We start from the raw sequence: 24,322 nt of genomic DNA, 5'->3' as shown, positions 1-24,322 counted from the left end.
TTTGAGACTCTGACAGTCCTTCATGAAGCTTTGGATCCCCCAAAATTCTTCCAATAAATCCTAGTCCACCCCCTCAGACACCTTGTTTTCCCCTTAATCTTGTATGGAATAAAAATGTTACTTACAAACAGAGGGAGAATTAGAATATAACTATTCTGAAAGCCTTAATGAAAGTATGAATCCAAGCAGTAAGTAGTAATAGCTACTAACAAAACAAGAACTAAGTAATGAAATATTATGTGTCTTCTAGATGGAATTGTATAGCATTACCTATGATGAATCACTGCTAGAAAATCAAACTTGGGTCTGATCAAGTCTCTAAATCTAACTAACAGTTTATAGGAAATACAGGGCCCAGGGGAACATGTTAAACTACACCATGGGGATAAAATCGGTAATATCCAGACTGTGACAAGCATTACCAAACAAATTATCTTATTTTTTCATGCAAAACAAAGAGAGGAGGTGGGAGGGTGATCCAAAAGTTAAATGAGAGTTAAGGGACACATGAATTAATTTTAATATACAGACCTTATTTTGATCTTGAGTCAAATTTGTTAAAATTTATAACTAAAGAAATTTGTTTCCTGACTGAACATTTTATGATATTAGGGAATTATTATTTTTAAATTTTTATTATTTTTAAATATGATACTATTTTTTAAAAATAGTCTTACACCCTTTGAGATACATACATAAGTAGTAACAGATGAAAAATATAATTTCTGGGATTTCCCTCAAAATTCTTAGAATGTGGCAGAAGAAAACAAAGAGTATAGATGAACTAAATTGGACCTGGAGTTGATAATAATTGAAGCTGAGGGTTCATTATATTATTCTCCCTACTTTTTATGTGTTTAGAATTTTCCATTATAACAAGTTGGTTGCTTTTAATTACAGCTTGACATACCCAGGAATTGGCATCTGAATATCAATGTAATATATCATGTTAATAAAGGATAAAACCCACATGATCATGTCAATAGATGCAGAAAATATATTTGACATTTGTCAAACTAGAAATAGAAAGGGACTTTCTCAACATGATAAAGGTCATCTAAAAAAAATCAGTAAGCAAGACACTTAATTGTGAAAGCCTCAGTGCTTTCCCTCTCAAGATCAAGAACAAGACTAGGATGCCTGATTTTGTTATGTCTATTCAACATTCTGCCAGAAGGTCTAGCCAGCACAATTAGGCAAGAAAATTAAATAAATGACATTTAAGTTTTAAAGTAAGAAATAAAATGATCTCTATTTGTAGATGATAGGACCTTGTCTATAGGAAATCCTAAAAAATCCACTAAAAAATTTCTAATAATGAGTTCAGTAAAGTTTTCAAGACATAGATCAATATACAAAAATCAATAACATTCCTATACATTAGCAATGAACAATCTGAAAATGAAATTAAGAAATCAATAACATTTTATTAGCATCAAAAAGAACAAATAGAATATAAAAAACCTTCAATAATTTAACAAAATACTACAAAACTGATAATCTGAACACCATAACACATTGATGGAAGAAACTAAAGACCTAAATAAATGGAAAGAAATGTCATGTTCATGAATCAGAAGGCTTAATATTGTTACAATAACAATTTGCCCCAAACAATTGACAGATTCAATGTAATCACTATTCAGATCTCAGCTTGCATCTTTTCAGAAATTAATAAGCTGATTCTAAAATTCATAAGGAAGTGCAAGGGAATAAGAATGGCCAAAACAATCTTGAAAAAGAACAATGTTGGGGGACTCACACTTTCTGATTTTAAAACTTAGTTTGAATCTACAGTAACCAAAATAGTGTCATTTTGGAGTAAGGATAGACATATAACTGAATGGGATAGAATTGAAAGCCCTGAAATAAACTCTTACTTGTAAGAATGGAAAGTGCTCCTCCCACTAAATAGTCATGACTGAAAGAAAAGAGAAGCATCTTTTTACCAGGGGAGAGGGAGAGGTGAGCCAGTTGGCCCTACTTAATTTTGATAGCATTAATATATAGCTCATTAGAAAAAAAATGAAAAAAATTAGAAGAAAAAGCACAAGGTCTTGTTCATATGTAAAAAAAAGTCCATGAAAATCAGAACACACAGATAAGAGGAAAGAGGAAAAAAGACACTAACTACCACTACAGTGATGATGACAGTTAACAGTTGATATTTATACAATATTTACTAAACGCTGGGCGTATTTCTAAATATTTTCAACGTATTAAGTCATTTAATACTCAGAAAAATAATAAATACCACAAAAATCATAAGTACCATTATAATTATCTTTATATAGGCAAGAAAACTGAAGCACTGAGAGTTTAAGTAACTTGCCTGCAATCAGAAAGTTACAAGTGTAAAGACAGTGGTTCTCAACAATAATTGAATATGAGAATTATCTCAGGACCTTGTAAAACACTTAATGATCAGTCTATATATCAGACCAATTAAATTGCACTCTGTGGTGTGTTCTTAAATCTCTCCAGGTGATTTCAATGTGTATTCAAGGCTAAGACCCACTATATTAAAGCCCAGTTCTTTTTTTTTTTTTTTAATTTATGATAGTCACAGAGAGAGAGAGAGAGAGAGAGGCAGAGACACAGGCAGAGGGAGAAGCAGGCTCCATGCACCGGGAGCCTGACGTGGGATTCGATCCCGGGTCTCCAGGATCGCGCCCTGGGCCAAAAAGGCAGGCGCCAAACCGCTGTGCCACCCAGGGATCCCTAAAGCCCAGTTCTTATTCAGTGACCAGAGTAAGAGGCCTACTCACCTAATGGCACAGTGTCCTCTGGCTTAAAGACAGTGACTTTTCAGAAGATGGTTCCCAGAGGCATTGCATGAATATTGAAATGAGAGTGAATTAAAATTGTCAGGTCTCCACAAAGACCTTGGATCTGTGTTTTAACCACTCTACAAGGAACTGTGATGCTAGTTCAAGTTTAGAAACCAGTAATACAAGGATTAAGGCAACTTCTTTTCTTGTACCATGGCTTAAGAGACTAGAGGTGTGCATTTAGTGCAAAGCTCCATGTATAGATGTTTATCCATGGGCAAGTGTTTTGCCTGTGAAGTCCTGAGATTCTTCATTTGTAAAGTGATAGGAAAGACAAAATCTCTCACATATGCTCTAAGGTTAAAACTCTGCATTTGGATAATTTTTCCCTAATTTTCAGAACTGATTCAAGTTCCTTGATAGTTAATTTTCCTAAACTATAAAGAAGTACATTCTAATTTCCAGACATGAGAAGTCAGTCTAGCAAAGTGATTAAGACATGGGCTCCTGACGCTATCTAGGTTTGAATCCCATTTCCACCTCTGCCTACCTGAACTTAGAAAAGCTTTCAAATTTGTGGGCCTGACTGGGTGTTATTCTGTATGTTGGTAAATTGAACACCAATAAAAATTAATTTATTAAAAAAAAATTTGTGGGCCTGAGTCTTTATTATAAAATTGGGTTCCTGTCCATACCCACTTCTTAGGCTATAGCAAGCGTTAAAAAATGTGCTTATAGAACACTTAACATCAACTCAGGCATACACCAAGCTCTCAATAAATGAAAGCTATATTTACTATTGTTAGTAATGTTTTTCCATACTGGATGTTACACAAAATTTTATTTTCAATGTTTCTCCCATTTCCAGGCATACCTCAAAGGCAGGTATGAATGAGAAAGCTTTGGAAATTAGAAGAGAAAGTGACTATAGAGGACATGAGGCTATGAGCAGAGATTATATAACAAGAAAAATCATTCTGCCCTAGAGCTGGTAGGGACCTCAACTACCTTCTAGGTCAACCCTCCATCCCTGTAGATCTGGAGCAAGGGGCTATGTTGGGACAGAGTCTTGGCCTTGAGGGGGCAGCAATTTATGAAGCATTAATGGGCAGGGTCCTATTCATGTATGGTACTGGAGTTGGGCTCCTCTAGAGGCCTTCAACCTACAAATAGACTATTATTAATTCAGAGTGAAAACAAAGGCCATTGTAGGAAAGAGAAGATTTTGGATGGAGGAAGTCACACATTGTCTTAATCATCAAACCAAATGTTAAGTGTCCTCCAACTCACCAGAATGCTCCTGAAAATAATGCATCTTGCATACTGATAGGTGTTTCACACATTGGAAAGTTTTATGTCAGACACTCAAAGGATTTATTACTCGTGCTACAAAATTCCCCATCCCTTTCCAAATACTATTTTTTTAAAAATACACATGAGATGAAGGCCAATGAAAGGGGAGGATGCAGAATGGACTTAAGGTTGAGAGTAACACTTACAGAGCTGAGGAGGTCACTGGAAGTTATTCTTGGCTATGAGAAGGCAGAAGGGGGTGTTGGTACCTGAGGCCAGAGGCATGAGGAGTAACTGCCTGTAGAAAGTAGATGTGGGAGAGTGTTGAGGACAAATTGTACTCTCTTAACAATTTTATGTATTTCGAACCACTGGTCTGTAATAATCTGCTACTCTTTCAGAAGCAGAGAAGGATGCTAAGTAGAAGACCCTGAATTGCTTTAGTAATACAATTCTTTCAGGAAACAGGCATAGTAATTTTCTGGGGCGGCTGAAACAAAATACAGAGGCTAGAAGCCCAAAATCAAGGTATTAGCAGGGTTGGTACCTTCTTAGGGCAGTGAGGGAGAATTTGTTTCATGCATCTCCTGGCTTCTGTTGGCCTCAGGCATTCCTTGGCTTCCAGATGGTGTTCTGTGACTTCATATTTCCTCCTTCTGTATATGTCTGTCTCCATGTCCAAATTTCCCTTTTTCATAAGAACACAGTCATATTGGATTAAAGCCCTTCTTAATGACTTTATTTTAATTTGATCATTTGCAGAGACCCTATTTCCCCATAAGGGCACATCCCAAGTTATTAGGGATTAGGACACTAATACCTTTTGGGAGGGAACACAGTTCAACCCATCATATAGCCCTTGCTTGTGTCCCATCTCTGGTTAACATGAGGCCTATACAAATTTTCTTTGGTTACTCAATTTCTTGAGTCTTCAGTGTTCTAATTCAAAGCTGTATGGCTTGCGGGCACATTCACTACTGCCTTCCACCTGGAGAACTGTAGGGGTCCTGAACCTCTCTTCAAGGCATCCTCTCTGGCAGAGAGAAGCCTCAGAGTCCTCTTCCTAGAGCTGTTGACAGGTAGCTTTTGCACAGAGAAAATGTAGATCTGAGAGAAACTTCAGGGGTCATGTGTCATACAATAGAAGAGTGGATTGGGACACAAAATCATTCTTGTTCAGGTGTATGGCAGAACCAGTTACAAACTCAGTGTCCTTATTTGAAGGGCAGCACTCTTTCCATTCCACTTTTGACCAACTCAATATCATACCAGGCACTATAAAAGAGTCAAAGGAAGTATAATATTCCACTGAGTTAAGGATGTGCATTATCAAACATTTTTAAGTCTTTAGACTAGAGATGCTATTTATAATCAATGGCAAGTCTAATTGGAAACATTTTCTCTTTTTTAGTGGAATAGAACACTAAACATGCATCTTATTTGGGTGTCTTAAATCCAATAAAATATAATTTAAGAAATAACCCCAACATTCTAGGTATGTCCTCTCTAATTAGGAAGATAATATTATGTCATTTGTTGTCATAATAAACATTATTAAGACAGAATATAATTGAGAAGTTTGCACTAACAGCTTTGGTTATAGAAGGCAAGAAGAAAAGAAGAAGAAGAAGAAGAAGAAGAAGAAGAAGAAGAAGAGGAGGAGGAGGAGGAGGAGAAAGGGGGAGGAGGAGGGGGAGAGAGGGGGAGGCGGAGGAGGAGAAGGAGGAAAAGAAGACAGGTCGATTGAAAATTCAAAATCAAAAAGAAAATTCAAAAATCAGAAAATGCTCCGCATCACTGGCCATCAGGGAAATACAAATCAAAACCACAATGAGATACCACCTCACACATGTGAGAATGATGAAAATTAACAAGACAGGAAACAACAAATGTTGGAGAGGATGTGGAAAAAGAGGAACCCTCTTGCACTGTTGGTGGGAATGTGAACGATGCAGCCACTGTGGAAAACTGTGTGGAGGTTCCTCAAAGAGTTAAAAATAGACCTGCCCTACAATCCAGCAATTGCACTGCTGGGGATTTACCCCAAAGATACAGATGCAGTGAAACGCGGGACACCTGCACCCCGATGTTTATAGCAGCAATGTCCACAATGGCCAAACTGTGGAAGGAGCCTTGGTGTCCATCGACAGATGAGTGGATAAAGAAGCTGTGGTCTATGTATACAATGGAATATTACTCAGCCATTAGAAAGGACGAATACTCACCATTTGCTTTAACATGGATGGAACTAGAGAGTATTATGCTGAGTGAAGTAAGTCAATCGGAGAAGGACAAACATTATATGTTTCACTCAAACGGGGAATATAAAAAATAGTGAAAGGGATTATAGGGGAAAGGAGAGAAAATAAATGGGAAATATTAGAGAGGGTGACAAAACATGAGAGACACCTACTCTGGGAAATTAACAAGGGGTAGTGGAAGGGGAACAAGGAATAAATAAATAAAATCTTGGAAAAAAAAGAAAATTCAAAACCATCATGTCCCTACCATTCCCTTTCTAAACCCTTGCAGTATCTTCTCTTAGGATGAAGGCAAACTCCTAAATTCCTTACATGTACTACAAGTCTTGGTAAGTTCTGGCACTTCCCAAATTCCCATCCTCATCTAGCACCACACTTTTTCACTTTCTCCACAGCAGTCGTCGTTGTCGTCTTCTTCTTCTTCTTCTTCTTCTTCTTCTTCTTCTTCTTCTTCTTCTTCTGATTTTATTTATTCATGAGAGACATAGAGAGAGAGAGGCAGAGATGTAGGCAGAGGGAGAAGCAGCAGGCTCCATGCAGGGAGTCCGATGTGGGACTCGATTCCAGGGCCACAGGATCACAACCTGCGCCAAAGGCAGGTGCCCAACCACTGAACCACCCAGGCATCCCTTTTTTTTTTTCCAGGCCATCATATTTCCAGCCCCTTCCTACTACAGGAATTTTCCCATACCCTTTACTCTTCATGGAGTGCTTTCCTTCCATTCTTCAATCAGATAACTCTTAATCCCTCTCCTGATTTCTTTAAGAGATGCTTCTAATTCCCTAAATAGGTCAAATTGGATCTTTATATGCTCCCAAAGTGACATGTATCTTTTTCTTTGTAGGCCTTGCTATGGACATATAGACTTCTACATTAATCTGATCATTTGAGTAATACCAGTTTCTTCTATTAGACTTTGAAGCTCCTTGAGGATGGATTCCTGTCCATTGTGCCCCAGGACCTAGCATAAAGGCTGGTATATAGATAATGCCAATAAATATTTGTTGATGAATGAATGAATGATGAACCTGTTCTTGTTTATAGAAGATGTCATGATAGTTTTATGATTTGACCTTCATCTTTTAAAATTGTGGGCAGTGAACATAGAGAATATCTCAGTCATTGGGTCACACAAACATGAAATAAAATCCCAATTCTGCCTTCAAAGAAATTATTGAGATTATTAATAATATAATATATAATAAATATATTTATTATATTAAATAATATAATATAAAATAATATATAAAACACCTATGCAGTATCTGGAGTGTAGATTAACAATAAATCACAACCTTAATTGTCGGTATTACATGCTTATCTCTAAGAGGCTGTTTAGGGGTAGGGGTCATGCCTGAATTTGTATTTTTGTACATTTGTAGTACCTTCTGCCTGCCATATGTCCATAAATGTCCATTTACTGAACGCATGGAATTAAGGTTAAAGAAATATTTCTGAGGGCAAGTATAAGAATGATTGAATTTGCTTTTTATCTAGAACCACATCGAAATAACAACTTAAAAGACACCTCTATGTTTTTCAAGAAATTGTTTATAAAAAGTAGAGAATCCTTCAGAATGGTAGGAAACTTTATCCCATATCTCTCCCAGTGCAAATGTTCTTCATGCAACATCTGTGATTCAGTGGCATTTTCAGGTTTGTCACCAGTCCATGGCGTTAAGGCGGAAAGGAATTCCTAAATCAAATCATGGGGCAAGGCTTATTAATGCCACTGATTTATGAATTTCCACTGTGGTCCCCAGGGCTACTCACAAGCTCTTGGCTCCTAGCTGCTTTATCTGGCTATCATTTTTGGCTACAAGCCTCCTAATATAGAAAGTTTGACACAGTATGTTTAAGAATACATGTCTTTCTCTCATTATGCCTAAATTTTGATGAGTCTTTTAAATCCCTGAGTATTGGCATTTTTTCAGCATAAAAACATTGTAATCTATTTTTACCATTGATCATTGCTTTTAGTTCTATTTTATAACACTATTTGTCTATGTATTGGATATCTATTCTCTAAGTGTCCTTATTTGGACACTGTTTTTTTGTTCTTTTGTTCAAAATTTTGTTCTTTTTTTTGTGAATTAACTTTTACTTTGAGATTATTGTAGGTGTAAGAAATAATAGAGATCTTATATACCCATTGTTCAGTTTTCTTCCATAGTAGTATCTTGCAAAAATATAATATAGCGTCACAAACAGGATATTGACATTTCTACAACTTACCAATTGTATTCAGATTTCCCCAGTTTTACTTGTACTCATTTGTGTGTGTGCATACTTAGTTCTATTAATTTTATTACATACATTGGTCCATTTTCCAACTCCACAGTCAAGACACAGAAGAATTCTATCACCACAAAGTTCTCTGATGTTGACTTTTATAATCACATCCAACTCTTTGCCCCAGTACTTACTTTGCTCTTTTTCTCTACATTACTTTTATGTTTATCTACTACATTACTGTTTGGATTTTCTGCAATATCAATCCTGCTCTTCACTGCTTCTAGCCTAAATGGTAATTCTACAGATATACTCTTTTTTCTCATAGTCCTTTCTAAAAAATCGTATTAGTATCTCCTGCTGTGTTATTCCCTTTTCCCCTTGTAGCTATTTTCATATGAGCATGAAATTGGGTAGGAGCCTGGGGAGTCATCTAATCCAGGGAGGCAAATTCTTGGAAAATATGCTGAGAGATACTTCTATACTTCATATAATGTGGGCTTAATGGCTTGCAGTTCTCCAAAGCAAATATGACTAATCAATTGGATGTGGCCTACAAAAGCAACTCTGTTTGCCATTCATGTTCTTTTTTTTCCAATCTTTCATTTCACAAATGAAGAAACTAAGGACAAATATAAGAGAGTCTGTACAAAATTGTCCAGGTAAGATTGGGAAATAGATCCATATCTGAAAATGATGAAATGGAAAACTAATGCCATTTGCATTCTTTTAGTTCCAAGTCTTTGCTTGGCCTCAAGGATGTTTTGCATCTAGGCTGGGTATATGGTACTTCTGGATGACAAAGAGTTCTCAGGAGGCATCTGCTGATAACGCTATTTTTCAAAAGTGTTCTCTGTCTGAAGAATTTCCTGCCTAAATAAGGCAAAAGAAGGAAAGACTATGGACCCCACCTCTAGTTTTATTTATTAGTCTTCTCTCTCCACATTTCTCTTCAGCTAGTCAAATCAATCTTTTAAAGGAAGTAGGGGAAAAAAAATAAAGCAAGTAGGATTCAATCTGGTGTGTAACTAACAATGCAAAATAGCACTAGTAAGAATGGATAATGAAGTTTTTTATCTTGATCACAAAGAACACTGCCATGTATTGTAGACCTCACTTCAGAAGAGAGGCAGCATTATTTAGTGGTTCAGACTATACATACTGGGTCCAGTTTCCCAGCTTCTGATGTTTGAAGCCTATTTTCAGCCCTTGAGCTTGAGCAAGATACTTAACTTTTTATAGCCTCAGCTTCTTCATCTGTAAAATGGGGATTATAATATCAGTACCTGCCTTACAGCAATGTTGTAGGACTAAATAAGTCAAAATATACAAAGCACTTGGAAGGGTTCCTGGCATATAGTAAGTGATATATAAGTGTTTTCAATGGTTATTTCACCATTTCCAGATATAATGGATCTCATGATTATGATTACATAATGATTTTAAGAAGTAGATATTGCTTTTCTCATGGGGGAAATAAAAACTTAGGAAGTTACATAATAAAAACAAATAAGTACCAATTTTTAAAAGAGCAGAGAAAGCTAATATTTCCACTTGGGGAAGTCATGGAATAGTCAGACAAGTACAAATGGAAGGAAGGAGACTAGTAAAATATGAACGGATGGAGAAAAAACAAAACATGTCATACCCTGCATGTCAGGTCTCCTGGAGGAGGAAACAAGATGAATAAGACTTAGACCAGCAATGCCATTTCACTCCTCACCTATTTATGGGGCATCAGTTAAATATATACCATGATGTAATTATGATGAGGAACTTAAGACAATAAAGAAAATAGAGCCCTAGTCTCAAATGTAAGTACTATGTATTCTGCCGGGAGAGAAGTGGAGGGTAGAGATAGTGATTTTCATGCCCTTTTATTATATTATTTTCTCATAAATTTCTCAGCACTGAGTAGGTGAAATTTTCCAAAAAGATAATATGTTGAGGTCCATCCCTATTACTGAAAATGTCATCAGAGTTTGTCCTCCCAATGATGGCACCAGAATAAGGGTTGCAAACTCAAATACTACTGGAGCCCAAGGGATAAACCAATGAAGCATTCTGGGTATAAGTGCAGGAGCACTAGGAAAGTAAAGGTTGAGGTGTAGACTGTGGAAACCTGGGGAACACACAGCTTATATAAAGGGCACCTACTCTTCACTTGCAGTGGATTATTGCCAGGACTTTTAAATCCTTGAGAGAATCCAGAAATCTGAGATTTAATGTGAAAGCCCTTTATTTTTAAATACTGTATGAAATTGTAAACAAAACTACATGTGCCAAACAAAATGTGTTTGAGTGTCATTTCTTAGCACTTGGAAACCAGCTGGGATCTCAAACAAGCAATGATATACAGTGGGTGCTATTGTCTTTCCAACTCTGAGAAAACCCAAAGTTCCTGCTCCAAAGCCCCCTGCCAGATACCCTCTGCTCTACTCTATCCCCTCACGCCCATTGGCTCCCCAGAGAATAAGACTGGACAACTTAAACCAAGAATCTTACTGCCAATGTATTGCTGCTGAGATTTTCAAGTTTCAAATCTCTGGTTTAGAGTGAGTCATCTCAGATTCAATTAGTGGAGAGTTCCTCTGGGTTTGTCACTATTGGCAGAGGGGAAATGACTCAGACAGTGGAGTATGCAGTGCCTAATGGGTCCAGCATGTGAGGCTTTTGAGATTGCTGGGTATAGTGCTCATGGTGCCCAAAGGGAGCACAGAGGAGGGCTAAAGGTTGCAACGTGTTCTCAGCTAAACTCATTGCTGACTCTTTTGGTCTAAAAGGAATTTGAGATATTTGCATCTGACCTCAAACATAAAGTAGGCCCAGCACCTCAAGGATATGTATTATTACAAGTTCTCTTGTTCCCTCCCCAGACTTGTTTCCTTCTATCTCCCCAAACTGCAGTTTACATTTGGTATCACCAAACTGTGCAGTTCTCCCAACCCCCTCTTGCTTTGTAAATGCCAGTCTGTCTTCCTAGAATGCCTTTGGCTTTATATTTATATTTTTGTCTTGCATTTCACAGTACCTTGTACATGAACAGGCAGTCAATAAGAGTTTATAGAATTGTATTGAACTGAAATACTACACAGCCCTAAAGTGACCACAGTGTGACCTATCTCAATCTTATGGGCCAGACCTAAAAAAATCATTGACTCAGGCTCTGCCATCTAAGTCCCTCTAAGTGATCTATGAGATGAGTGGAATGATTAGAGCAGAGAAAATGGGAATGTACAAATAATTGAAAAGCCAGTAGTTTCACTCTAGTGCTATCATTCACTCAAATTTAGTAAACATTCTTTGAAAAAATACCTTGTCAGGCATTGTTCTAAGTACTTGGGATACAACAGTCAGGGAGAGGAATCTGTTTCCTCCTCTTTTAAAGCTTAAGGGAAGAGAAGTAAATCAGTAAATATAAAGATGTGAATACCAGGTAACATTAAATTCAATGAGGAAAATTCCACAGGATAATCTGATAGAATAGGTGGGGTGGAATTTCAGATAGAGTAGCAGGATTGGTCTTTCTAGGAAAGGAATGTTTGTGTTTAGACCTAAGTGATGAGGACTTAGCAATGCTAAGAGGAAAGAAAAAGCATTTCCATAGAGGAAACAGGAAATGCCTGGAGGTGGGAATTTACTTGGTGTGTTCCAGAAAGAAAAGCCAGAATGGCTGGAGCAGTGTTACAGAGGATAAGAAATAAATTTTAAGAAGTAGTCAGGTGCCAGAGAATGAAGGGCCCTATGAAGCCACAATAAGGAATCTGAACTATTCTGAATGTGATAGCAAACCAGTTTTATGCAACTTTCTTTCATATCATGACTTTGCTCTTGTTGACATGGAATGCCCCATGAAAGGAGGAGAAACAATAGAACAGAATAACTGACACTGAGATGGAGCACTGGATGGCCTTTTGCTAATGGACTAAATTTCAGACCAAATTTATTGTGAGTATTGAGATCAAGGCCTTGGCAGTGCTACTCTACGAGGTACAGTATTGTTGATACAATTAGACACGGGCAATGTCCTTTCTGATGCATACAGGGATCTTTGTGGGTCTGTATTCCTCCTTTGCATATAAAATCTACAAGTACATTGTTTCTCAAAACTTAACATATATATGAAACACCTGCATATCATGTTAAAATGCAAGTTCTGATTTGGTAGATTTGGGGTGCTGCATTTCCTTTTTTTTTTTTTTTAGCTGCTTGATGAATAAGTTTATAACCTTTATCTGAAAAATCTTCATAGAAAATTGTGGTTTTAAAAAAAAAGAAGAAGAAAACTGGTTTGTTTATAAGCTCTCACCAGCCCACTCTTGAGCTCTAAGGAAGCTTATTTTCTTCTGATCTATCCAGTCTTTCTTCTGAGTAAGAGACATTCTGGGACAGTTCCACCTTTACTTTTTACTTCTTTCTTAGGCTTCTTTTCATAGCCTGGATTCTCTCATATAACAGTGTGAGCTTTCTTAAACATGTTCTCCATCATGTCTGGAGTTACTCTGTTGTTTATGTATTGAGATAATTGTTTCTTATAAGCATCTACTTCTATTAGGTAATCCATATAATCTGTAACATTCTGATCCATAATGTACTTCCAATGTACTTATGCATTTAATTCCTTGCTTTCTCAATCATAACTAAGGAATCAGATGGTACTGCAATGGGTAGACAAGCCTCCATCCACAGCTCCCTTGAGGGCCCCAAGAACTTTATTTCCAGTAGTAGTTCTAAGACGCCTTGCATCCAAATAGCAGGTGAAGGCACCAGGTTGATCATCAGTGCTTTCCATATTGTATTCATCCCTGGTCACCTCCGATTGGCCTTCATAGAACTTGTCTATGCCAAACCTGTTGAAAAGTCTGTGGGCGAGCATCAGGCTGGTATAATATGCTGCATTATGATTTGTCATGCCAACCTTCATACCATACTTTGGGAGTTCATAAGCATAAGCTGCACAAAGTATCATATATAATATTGCATAAGCAATCTGACAAATGATACCTCCATTGGTTATATGAACTATCATCCTGTATTTAGGTGTGTTGTACTTACTTTTATCCAGAATTATCAAACATTTTTTACTATAACAATCAGTTTTACCCTCTCATCTTTTTCTAAATTTCACTTGGTATCTCTTGAAATAAGCCTTATTTTTGACAACCTTTAACAAATCACATCCTAAGGAGCAAAGACTGGTGTGTTAGGCTAGCTAAGACCAACCAGGGTGCTACATTTCTAATAAGCTTAGAAGCTTAGAAGTGATGCCGAAGCATCATATAGTTAGATCATGCAGTCTGAAGACTACATTTTAAGAAGCCAGAACTAAGGCCCCTTTGACCAGGATGTAGTTAGATTCCTTCACCTGTCTCCAATCTACTTGTTCAGATTCAATCCCCTTGGTTCCAGAGCTATAGTGACCTTGTATAAAGGGAAGTAGAAGATGAAAAGGCACAGATACAATTTGAAATCATACCTAGGCCCTTGGGATCCTGAATTAAGTAGTGAGGCCAGATGGACCATGTTAAGTCAGTGTCCTATACATGTTAAGTAGTCACTCTAGATCCCCCTTCTAAGGCACCAGGACCATTTGTTCCAGAATCTCTTAGAAGACAGAAGGCAATTTGAAACAAAATCTGAGTCCTGAGCACCCAGAACTGGCCAATAGGGCCAGCTGACCCTGATTGAATGGCACCCCATTTCTATCTCCAGAAACATTAGGCTCCCCCAGCTTGTTCCTATAAGGAAAGCTCTTTTGTATTGCTTCAAAGTCTTGCACAGGATATTAGCCACTTCCTTCTCTATAATTCATCCTTCCACTTTGCCATCTGGAATATTTCTCTTTCACAAGTGCCTAAGTTGTTACAGTTTGAGGCAGTTAAATCTTAAATTTGCCATTTGGGGTAATTTATTGTTTTTAATGCTTTCTTCCTCAAATTCAGATTCTGTGGTTTGAAACAGACTCCAGCCAGGATTTCTGCTTCCTGGATGGATATCGAGTGGTCTACCCTTTCCAGGTCTTCTCTGGGTTTATTTTTCAGCTTCCCACTGGTGACTACCAAGGGTTTCTTCAAATCACTCCTCCCACTGCATCCATTAGTTTCCTCCATTCCATCACTGCCCTGAATGCCTTGGTCAGACCCTTTATGGTAGGAGCTAAGATAAGAGTTACTGGGGACCAGTAGGCTGTAATTTCAATGGCGATACAAAAGTCTTACTGTGTCTAAAACATCCTCCTACTGATATTCCAAAACTTGCCTTTAAGAACCATTTGGGCTATGGATCATATAAACCTTAGGTAGAAATAAGTACAAGGTAAACAATGAGATTTGAGGGGAAAGAGACCTCACAGTTGTTGAATATTTACTGGGTGTATAACTCTGAATTGATGGAATAGGTAACATCCCTGTTCTGCAGATGAAGAAACCAAGGCTCCAAATAGTTTTCCCAAGGAATCCTGAGTTACCGAGTGGTGGGATCAAGGCTTGAACAAGAGCTAACTCAAAGCCCATGTGTTTGTCATCAGGTTAATATTGGAGGGTTAGGTGAGAAACAGGACACCAGGCAAAGGATGAAAACTGGGTTCTGGGATATTTGAGGGTGAGATAATCAAGCACAATCAAGTCAGTAGACAGAATGGACACAGAATTTCCCGAACAACGTACCAGCTATTAGATAGATGCTTCATATTGAACTAACACTGGCATTATTTCAAGATTTTATAAGCTTCTTATTTGTGGCAAGAGCCATACTTTCAGTTTGGTTACGTTGAAGCTTGCAAGTAAAAGTGAATGGCAATAATTTGCTTTATGAAAATTTTGAGTAGGAGTGGGACAAGATTAGTTGATCCCTGGAATTTTTCCATGATTTTCTTTGAAGAGGTGTATTCAAGTAACAATACCCTGATGGTTCTCAACCTGTTGGAGCTTTGGAATAGTTAGTGTACCTGGGTCCCATCCAAGACCAACTATTGGGTTTCTAGCTGTGGGACTCTGGCATTTATGCTCTCTGAAGCTATCCAGGACTGATGAGATGCCAGGGTTAAAACCACAGCCTCAGGGTAAAAAAGCTTACTATTTTTTCTTGCTCTGATAAGGATAGAGCTAAAACGCTGCACAGTTCTAGGGAGCAGAGGAGCATAGGGAAAGCTTTCTATGCTAAAAGTTGGAAAACTGAACTTTAATCATTTGGAAGGAGAAAAAGACAAATTTTAACCACTTTATAATTTTGTCAGAGAACCAACCACCCAGAAATTCCCTTCATCCCACGTTTTGATGAGTTCAACTTCCAATGTTTAGCCTTCATGGAATCAAGGTCAGACATGAACTTGGTAGTATTTGACACCCACTTGGAAATCTCAATTTTAAAACTACTTGCACTACATTCAGGGTCTCCTATTTGCTAAAGTACTGGCACCTAGGGAAAATGCTGCTTCATTGATTTTAGACCCAGAGAATCTAAGGGACATAGTAGTTATTTGTCCTGATCAAGGTTGCTTACAAAGTCATCCGGGAGCCAGAGCTAGGTCTCTGCCCTCCTAGAGCTGTCTTCCTTAAGTGGAGCAGCCTTTAAGATGCTCCTAGAATATGATGAAAAATACAACCATCCCTATAAAATTCACAGCGGATGCTAAGAGGAAACAGTCTGTGTACGGAGCTCAATCCAGCCTCATAAAGTTGGCCAAAAGATCTGCCATCATGGGCATCACATAGGGGGCATCATATAGTATTATAGTCCCAACATTTTAGCAAGTCTCTCTCTTTTAGGAATTGCTGCAAGACCCCAAGATGAACTATGTCCCACTGAATCAGAAATGAACTGTAGAAGATGGTGGAAACTTCAGGGAAAGATGATCCCCAGCTAGCATTTACTCTTCCCTGATTTGTTCTGGGCCTATCTCTTGGGATTTACTACAACTCAGAAAAAAAATAAAAGAACTAAATTCACAAAATCTAAATGAGCTTTTTGCCTAAGAAATGGTATGGCCAAGAGAGAAAGCATAAAAATCCCATAGAGTTGAACTGGACTTTTAGAGATCATCTAAGTCAGTGTACCTGTCAGGATTGGGCAACAAATGGAAATGTCTTCCCCATTTCACATGAGTTCATTTTACTGGTAGAATGCAATCCAAATGCAAAACCCTAGCTGCAGGAAGTCTGAGAAATATAGTTTTTGTTTCTAACCACTGTAAATAGAAGGAAGGTAAAAAGGAAGTTTAGAGAACCAATCCAAGTATTGGCCCAAACCAGCAGTTTTCAACCTGTATACCATAGGATAGTGAGGTGTAGCTATATGTTATTTTTTTTTAAGATTTATTTATTTATTTATTTATTTGAGAGAGAGAGAGAGAGAATGCATAGGAGGAGGAGCAGCGGGTGAGGGAGGGAGAATTTCAAGCAGACTCCTCACTGAGCATGGAGCCTCCAACATGGGGCTCAGTCCCAGAATGCTAAAATCATGGCCTGAGCTGAAACCAAGAGTTGGGCGTTTAACCAACTGTGCCACCCAGGTGTCCCCCATTTTATTTTTTTAAGAGATTTTGTTCTCAGATGAATTTGAGCCATGCTTGGCCAAACAAAGTTGAATATGATTCTTTACTGAAATATGTTTCAGTCTTCAATATCCATGCATGCAGCCCAGTTCTTCATATCTTGGGAAACATGAATTGGGTAAACACTTATCTAAGCCTATATACAGATGAGAAAACTAGAGTCTAGAGAGATTAAATAGGATGCCTGAAGTTGAATAGCCAGTTATAAGCAAAGTCTGGAGCAGAATCTATGCCCCCTTAAACAGCCCGAAGTGTTTTTTTTCTGCTAGGAGGGAATGAGAAAGAGGTAGGAGTGGCAGACAAGCAAGAAAGAAGAAAGATGAAACTGACAGGGAGGTGAGAAGGGCTAGAAATCTAGAGGAAGACTATACATCTATGTCTCCCCCAGTTACTCGGAGTAAAAAGTACAATACACTCTGCATGTGTCCTGACCCAGATGCAAAGTGAATTCATTAAAGAGGTCGGAGCCCTGAACCCACATTTCATCCCTTCCCACATATGCCTGGAATATGTTGATGCTTTGGCCTCGATTAGTAACAGGGAAAACTAGTTCTGTGGAACATGTCATCTTTATAAATAGAACTAGAGTCCAGTGGTTTCTAAATAGTCAGGAGATGCTCTGTCTTCTGGTGTCAGCTATTTATTTGTATTTCCGTTTCAGAAAATACACCTTCTCCGGTTCTAGGCTTTGCCCCATTAGATGTCTGCTCTCCTGCCCCAGATGGGCTACACAGATTCCTGGCCTCTTGACTCAAACCCCTGGGAACAGGGCCAGTGGGCACTTTCTGTTCTGGTCCCTGCCAAGCTTGTCACTGTGGTGAGGATGTTTATATTTGATAGTAATTCCTCCTTTAGATGGTGCATTTAACAGAAGGAAGGAAAGAAAAATATCTTTTTCAGCCACTATGCCTTAGTGGGCATATCTCTTTTTCTCAGTCAATCTGCACACTTGTTAATTCTTTTTAACAAAAATGTTAGTGTGTCAGTTCTCTCTGGTTTGGGTATATTTTGTCACTCATAAGAAGTAAATAGTAATTTTGAAATAATGCTGGGCAATCTGGTGATGTTATATAGTGCAGAGTCTTTCCTCCACTCCTGCCTCTCTCTCTCACTCTCTCTCTCTCTTTTTCTCTTTTGCAAGCACTCAGGTAAATAGACAGAAACCTAGCCTCAATCAGCAAGGCTGAAAGGAGGTTCTCCAGTAATGCAACACTTCCTTTTCTTATAGACTTGATTTTACATGAACCATTCTGGAAATAGGCAATTCAATACCTTGTGAAGCAATTTATACTCTAGATAGCTATTTATCTCTATTAGTCAACACATGTTTGGTCACAAGTAATAGAAGAGCCTATTAAAACTGGCTTAAATCCCACCTCACACCTACCCCCAAAAAAGGTAATTTAAGGATCACTCAAAGAACAGTTAAGGAGTAGACCCTCTTCTTATATATGCTGGGTCCAGGAGCTAGAACAATGTTACCAGGACCCAATTTCTTTCTCTCCATCTCTCAGTCCGGCTTCTTCTTCTTCTTTTTTTTTTTTTTATATTTAAAAGATTTTATTTATTTATTCATGAGAGAGAGAGAGAGGGGCAGAGACAGGCAGAGGAAGAAGACTCCATGCAGGGAGCCTGACGTGGAACTCCATCCCCAGGTCTCTAGGATCATGCCCTAGGCCAAAAGTGGTGCTAAACCTCTGAGCCACCCAGACTGCCCAGTCCTGCTTCTTCTGTGGAACCTCACCTTCAGCAGACTTCTCTCAACCAAGATGCTCCCAGATGCCCTAGACTGATATCCTCATAGCCCCAGGTCAGCAAAAAGAGAGATTCTGTCCTCTGATTGTTCAAGCAGGTCTTGAGATGAGTCTCACTGTACCAAGTTCAATCATGTTATCTCCTGAATCAGTTACTGGCCAGAGCTGTTCATTATTTGATTACCAAGACCTGGGTCATGGGCCTACTTCTGGAGCCAGGACTGAATTGTTACTACCAGGAGGCAGGGCAATAGATGCTGATCAGGAAAAAATACTCTCAATTACACTCTATTTATCCATCATTCATTAATTTTGCAGAGATGAATTGAGGACTTGTTTTGTGCTAGAAACTAGAGATAAAATCCTGGATAACTTCTACTTTTCCTTCATGATGCAGCTGAAGAGTCATCAGTTTTATGATGAATTCCTTCACTGACACTCCCTCAGCAGAGTTTGGTTTTTTCCTCCTCATGCTCCTGCTTTTCTCAGTAAATACCTCCTCTATGGCATATACCATTCAGGACTATATTGATATCTCACTGTCTTTCTCCCTACAATATCTGAGGACAGATATTGTGTCTTATTTACCTTGACCTCCATAGATATCAACAGAAGGCACAAAGCACTTAAAAAACTTTTGTTGAATAAATTTCTGAGGAATGAGTCATTTATTTAATTAGTGAATCAGTACATGTGTTCCCAGTTCTTGGGGACTTGGAAACTCTCAGGGGGAAAGAAATCCATATATAACTAACTGGAATACAGTGTGATCAATGTGGTCCACAGCTATATGAGCAAGAGCTGGGAAGCAAAATGGAAGATGTTGTATAACAGAATTATTGAAAATTTTTGAGATTTTTTTTGGTATTTCAAATCTAAATCTATCTCCCTATGACTTTTACCTGCATTTCTTAGTTCTTCATTTTTTAATAATTCCAAATATGTCTACCTATTTTTCTAGCATCTGGGACAACTCTTGACAACATATAAGGCACTTAATCAATACTTCTAAGAGAATTAATCACTTTTTCTCAGCTACATAACATTTGTGTAAAGTTAGATACCTTATCCTACTCTTGGATATTGTCTGGTAACGGCTATATCATTGTAAGATTGAAAATACTCAGTTCTCTGTGTCAGTATGTCTGTAGCCACAAAATCAAATTAAAAATTGGTTGTTTGAAACGTGAATTACAGTTTCTTTTAGGTAAAATATGGTCAATGGTGCTTGCTTTCCAAGCTAATACTCATTAGCTGATTTGGTGGATTTTGGTGTGGCCTGGGACTCAGAAGTTAGAAGGTTCTAAATAGTCCCAGCCCTCATTTGAGGTTTGAGTTGGGCTCTGGGCAGAACTGGGTCAAATCAGTCTTGGCCTCCCTTTACAGCTGATATCCCTCTTCCTTCCTCTACTGTCTTACTCATCCATGGCCTTCTGTTGCACTAAGGCCTCCATAGCTATGGTAGCATTGAACATGCACTACTCAGAATTCCTGCTGTGTCATGGGGACTATGATTGATAAACAACCCCAGAGGCTGTACTCCAAATCCACCTGCCATCTGCTCTGAGGCTTTTCTTCCCTTGGGGTACTCTCAGCCAGCAATTGAGCACAAGAGGGGTACTAAGGCAGGCTCATACCTGTGAGGTGCTAGATACGTTGGCTCTGGAACTCTCCTTTAGCCTGGTCAAAAATTTCCTAGCATTGTGCTGTAGTCTGAGGCTCTGCCAACCCAGTTATATGTCCTTCCTCCCCTCTGGCCTGCACAGGGTCAGCTCTGTACTATGGTCAGACAGCTCTTCTTACCCTCTCCAATTCTTTCTCTGTTTCTCTCACAGACATTTTCCGTGGATCTTTTACATGTCTAATTCCATCTTGGCTTCTGCTTCTTGAAGAGCCAGAAGTAACACATTTGTGACCTTGAGATTACACACAGAAGCATGCAGCATGGAGATTTCTTCAACCCCATCTGATGCGCATTTCCTTGCTTGGGGTATAAGAGAGAGTGATTGGCCAGTCCATTAAGGAAGTATTGATTCAAACAAGAGGAGTCGCATCTACCTAATGGAGCTGAAAAAGATCTGAGACTCTTAAAAATGCAGTTAGCACCCAGTCTTCCTCAAAACCCTAAGGTCAAATAGATGATCTGCTCTTTCCCATTTCCTGACTTATATTTCAGATTGTTTCTTGTTTTTACTTGATTTATGCATTAAAATTATTTTGAAGATTCATTTTGATCTGATTTTACATGGAAATAAATGGGAGTAGAAAGAAAAGGTTTCCAATGCAAATTTTATGAGTTGCTGCCCTTTCACCTCCCAGCAACACTACATATGCATCCCAGTCAGACTGAGACATTAGACATGGCAGGGGAGTAACTTGGAACCTTGTTACACAGTTTTCTCTGTTCTTTACATGTCTGTTCAACATTTACTCAGAACATAAAAAATATTAAAAGTAAATGCTTTTTTATGTTCAAAATAAAGATATATTTTCCATGTACATACTACACATGATTTTCTGAACTAGACAATTTCTTGAGAGGCATATTAAACTCTTTAAGTATAGACATTCTAACAAATCATCTCCAGGAAAGAGCACATACAGCACCATGAATTTTTCAGTTTCAGAATTTCAGCAGGCTGGATGGTTGTTACAGACTCTGAGAGGTACAGTCTCAAAGTTAGTGGTGAAGTCTTATACACAGCAGATACTACCACAAAAAAATATCAACAGGGAGAGATTGACAGCAATAGGGAGTAGTTAATTGCAGTCAAACCAGTTTATGTCTCACCAGTTTTATTAGTAGTGATGTATAGAGACCTTAATTAACTGGATCTTTACTCTAGTTTTATGCCAGTAATATTTTGGTAGCCCCTATTGACTGGTTCTCTGGACAACTGCCTACTGGCTCACCCATTAATCTGGTCTGTATCATCTTTAGCCTGAGGTATAGAATAAACTCAGCCTGAAATACCATGTCTTCTCTATGAAACACCTCCTGGAGAGGCTGAGTGCCATCTGGCCAGAGGAAGTCTGGGGAAAGGAGAGCCTTGTAGAGATAGATGAAGGGAGTGGTGCTGGTCATACACATGGAAAGCAACAGACAGTTGTGGCAGGAAGTCACAAGTTTTTCTCACCATCTGAGAAGGAAAGTCTTCAGAGAAAGAAGGGAGGGAGTAGTGGTTTTCAGTTTTGCCACTCATCCCACCATCAAGAACATTAGGCAAAGTCTGAAGAGGTTTTTTTTGCGTTGTCACAACTGGTGGATAAGTGCTATTAGCATCTAGTGGGTACAAGCCAAAGATGCAGCTAAATATTCTATAATGTACAGCAAAAAATTATCTGGTCCAAAATATCAGTAACACTGAATTTGAAAAACTCTGCTAGACCCAAGCTTAGCTCTAAGGCCAAGGCTAGGATAACTTATGGGTATTTTATTTCCTTTCTAGGATAAAAGCTTTCCTACAAAGCCCACATCTTTAATTTTTCAACCTTGGTTTGCCTTCTTCTTGTCTAAGTCCTTCAGGATCTGGACTCTATTCCACACCTTCACTCCATACTGGTGGAAAGCATGGGTGGTCAGAAGCTGGGAGGGAGGGAAAGGCAGAGAGCTTTGATTTAAGGTACTCTCCATCTTCCCTGGCTGGGCCTCTCATGTGTACCCTGAGGCATTCACAGGAAGGGAAGTCCTTTCAGGCTAACAAGGAGACTGTGTTCAAGAATTAGTGGGGTCCAGATTTGTGCAGAGGAGGGAGAACTTCCAGGAAAGGGGCTCCTTATTAATGGTTATGTGGGAAAAGGAATACCACACATGTGATATGCTTATGTTCCATTTATCTAATGTTTCCATGAGGTCAAAAACCTTATCCTATGTTCTGACTATCCACAAATGTATAACAAACCATCCCTAAATTAGCAGCTTAAGGCAATTTATTAGTATCTCTCATAGCTCTTGGGTTGGCTGGGTTGATCCACGTAGTTTTGCTTGGACATCTCACATGTGATGGATAGTCAGATGGTGGTTGAGGCTACAGTCATCTGAAGGCTTGACGGGCCTGGATGTCCAAGACAGCTCACTAATATGGGTTGCATTTATTGTTGGCTCTTGGCTTAGAACTCAGCTAAGGTGTACCTGGAATGTCTATGTGTGGCCTCTCCACGTGGCTCAGGCTTCGTACAGCATGGCAACTGTCTTCTAAGAGGGAGTGTGTGGAAGACAAAACTGCAAATCTTTTCATGACCTAGCTTCAGAAATCTCAGATTTTGGATGGTTAGAATAAAGTCACTGAGGCCAGCTCAGATTCAAGAAGAGAGAAATTAGACAACTTCCTTTGATGCAAAGAGTAACATGCATACACAGGGAAGAAAGGGATTGATTGTTGCTATCTTTGATTGTTTACTACTTCCTACTCTTTGGCATCTCAAATTCTCCCTCCCAACCTCAATGCCCCAAACTAGAGGGCCCAGCATAGTGCTGCGCCAAGTGGGGGAGAACCAATATGGAGTAGTGGGGTTAAGACCATAGATATTTAGAGGCAGGGAGACCTGGGTTTGAGTGGGGTTTTCCACTTACCATCTGTGGATCTTGAGCAATTTGTCTAACCTGTCTGAGTCTCATTTGGCTCATTTGTAAAAAGGTGTTAACATATATGTACTTCCTTTCTTTGTACCCGTTTGGGGCATGGGGGAGGATGCTGATCTCAATGGATTCCTTTGACTTTCTGGCTTTTGTTTAGGTTCAGCCAATGAAGGATTCAGCAGGAGACTGGAGAGCACAGGCAAGACAGTTTGAAATATTTATTTCCACTGAAATGCTACAGATCTGTCATTATCTGTGATATTCCATGACCACAGTTTCTGCAGGGCAACTTACCTTCCTGGCTCCAGCTCTCACTGCTTCGTTGCTTTGCCTCTTCAGGACTAGAGGTAAAAAATCACTTCTCATCGTTGCTTTGCTTGGGTGCTTTAACATCTTTCCTTGGTCCCTTTAACTCCATCCATACCCATGAAAAGGATTGCTCTGTAAATTATCCCAACATTTCACCGAAGTATGATTCAAGGAAGCCAGCAGTTTCCTCCCAAGGCCCTAAGAACTACATCCACCAATGGCTTCCTGTTGGTATCAGGGTGGAACCCAAACTCCTCCTCACAAGGCCCCCATAGCCCTACTAGATCTAGATCCCCCCACCTCCTGCCTTTCCAGCCCCACTGGACTATTTGACTTCTCTGCATCTGGTGCCCTGACCTTAAGTCAGCTCTTACAATGCTCATTCCCATCTCTGTTCCTTTATGTCTTCCTGGAAATCCTGCCTTCATTATCCCGCTTCCCTTGCAGAGTTAACTCCACTTTCCCTCAGCTCAAATGCTGCTTTCTTAGGAAAATCTCCATAAATCACTAGATTGGGCATTTTATTTGTTCCTTAAATTTCCTTCATACTTATGTCATAATTTATGCATTT

General features: G+C 38.8%; 1 pseudogene; it reads right to left on the bottom strand.

Moving 5' to 3' along the window:
• Positions 1 to 12,853: 12,853 nt before the first annotated feature.
• On the bottom strand, positions 12,854 to 23,808 carry LOC129509397 (60S ribosomal protein L5-like; annotated as a pseudogene).
• Positions 23,809 to 24,322: the final 514 nt, after the last annotated feature.

The sequence above is a fragment of the Nyctereutes procyonoides genome, unplaced genomic scaffold, assembly GCF_905146905.1.
Source record: "Nyctereutes procyonoides isolate TBG_1078 unplaced genomic scaffold, NYPRO_anot_genome, whole genome shotgun sequence".
Lineage (NCBI taxonomy): Eukaryota > Metazoa > Chordata > Mammalia > Carnivora > Canidae > Nyctereutes > Nyctereutes procyonoides.
Note: the sequence above shows the minus strand (reverse complement) of the source record. Positions and strands in the feature narration are given on the sequence as shown.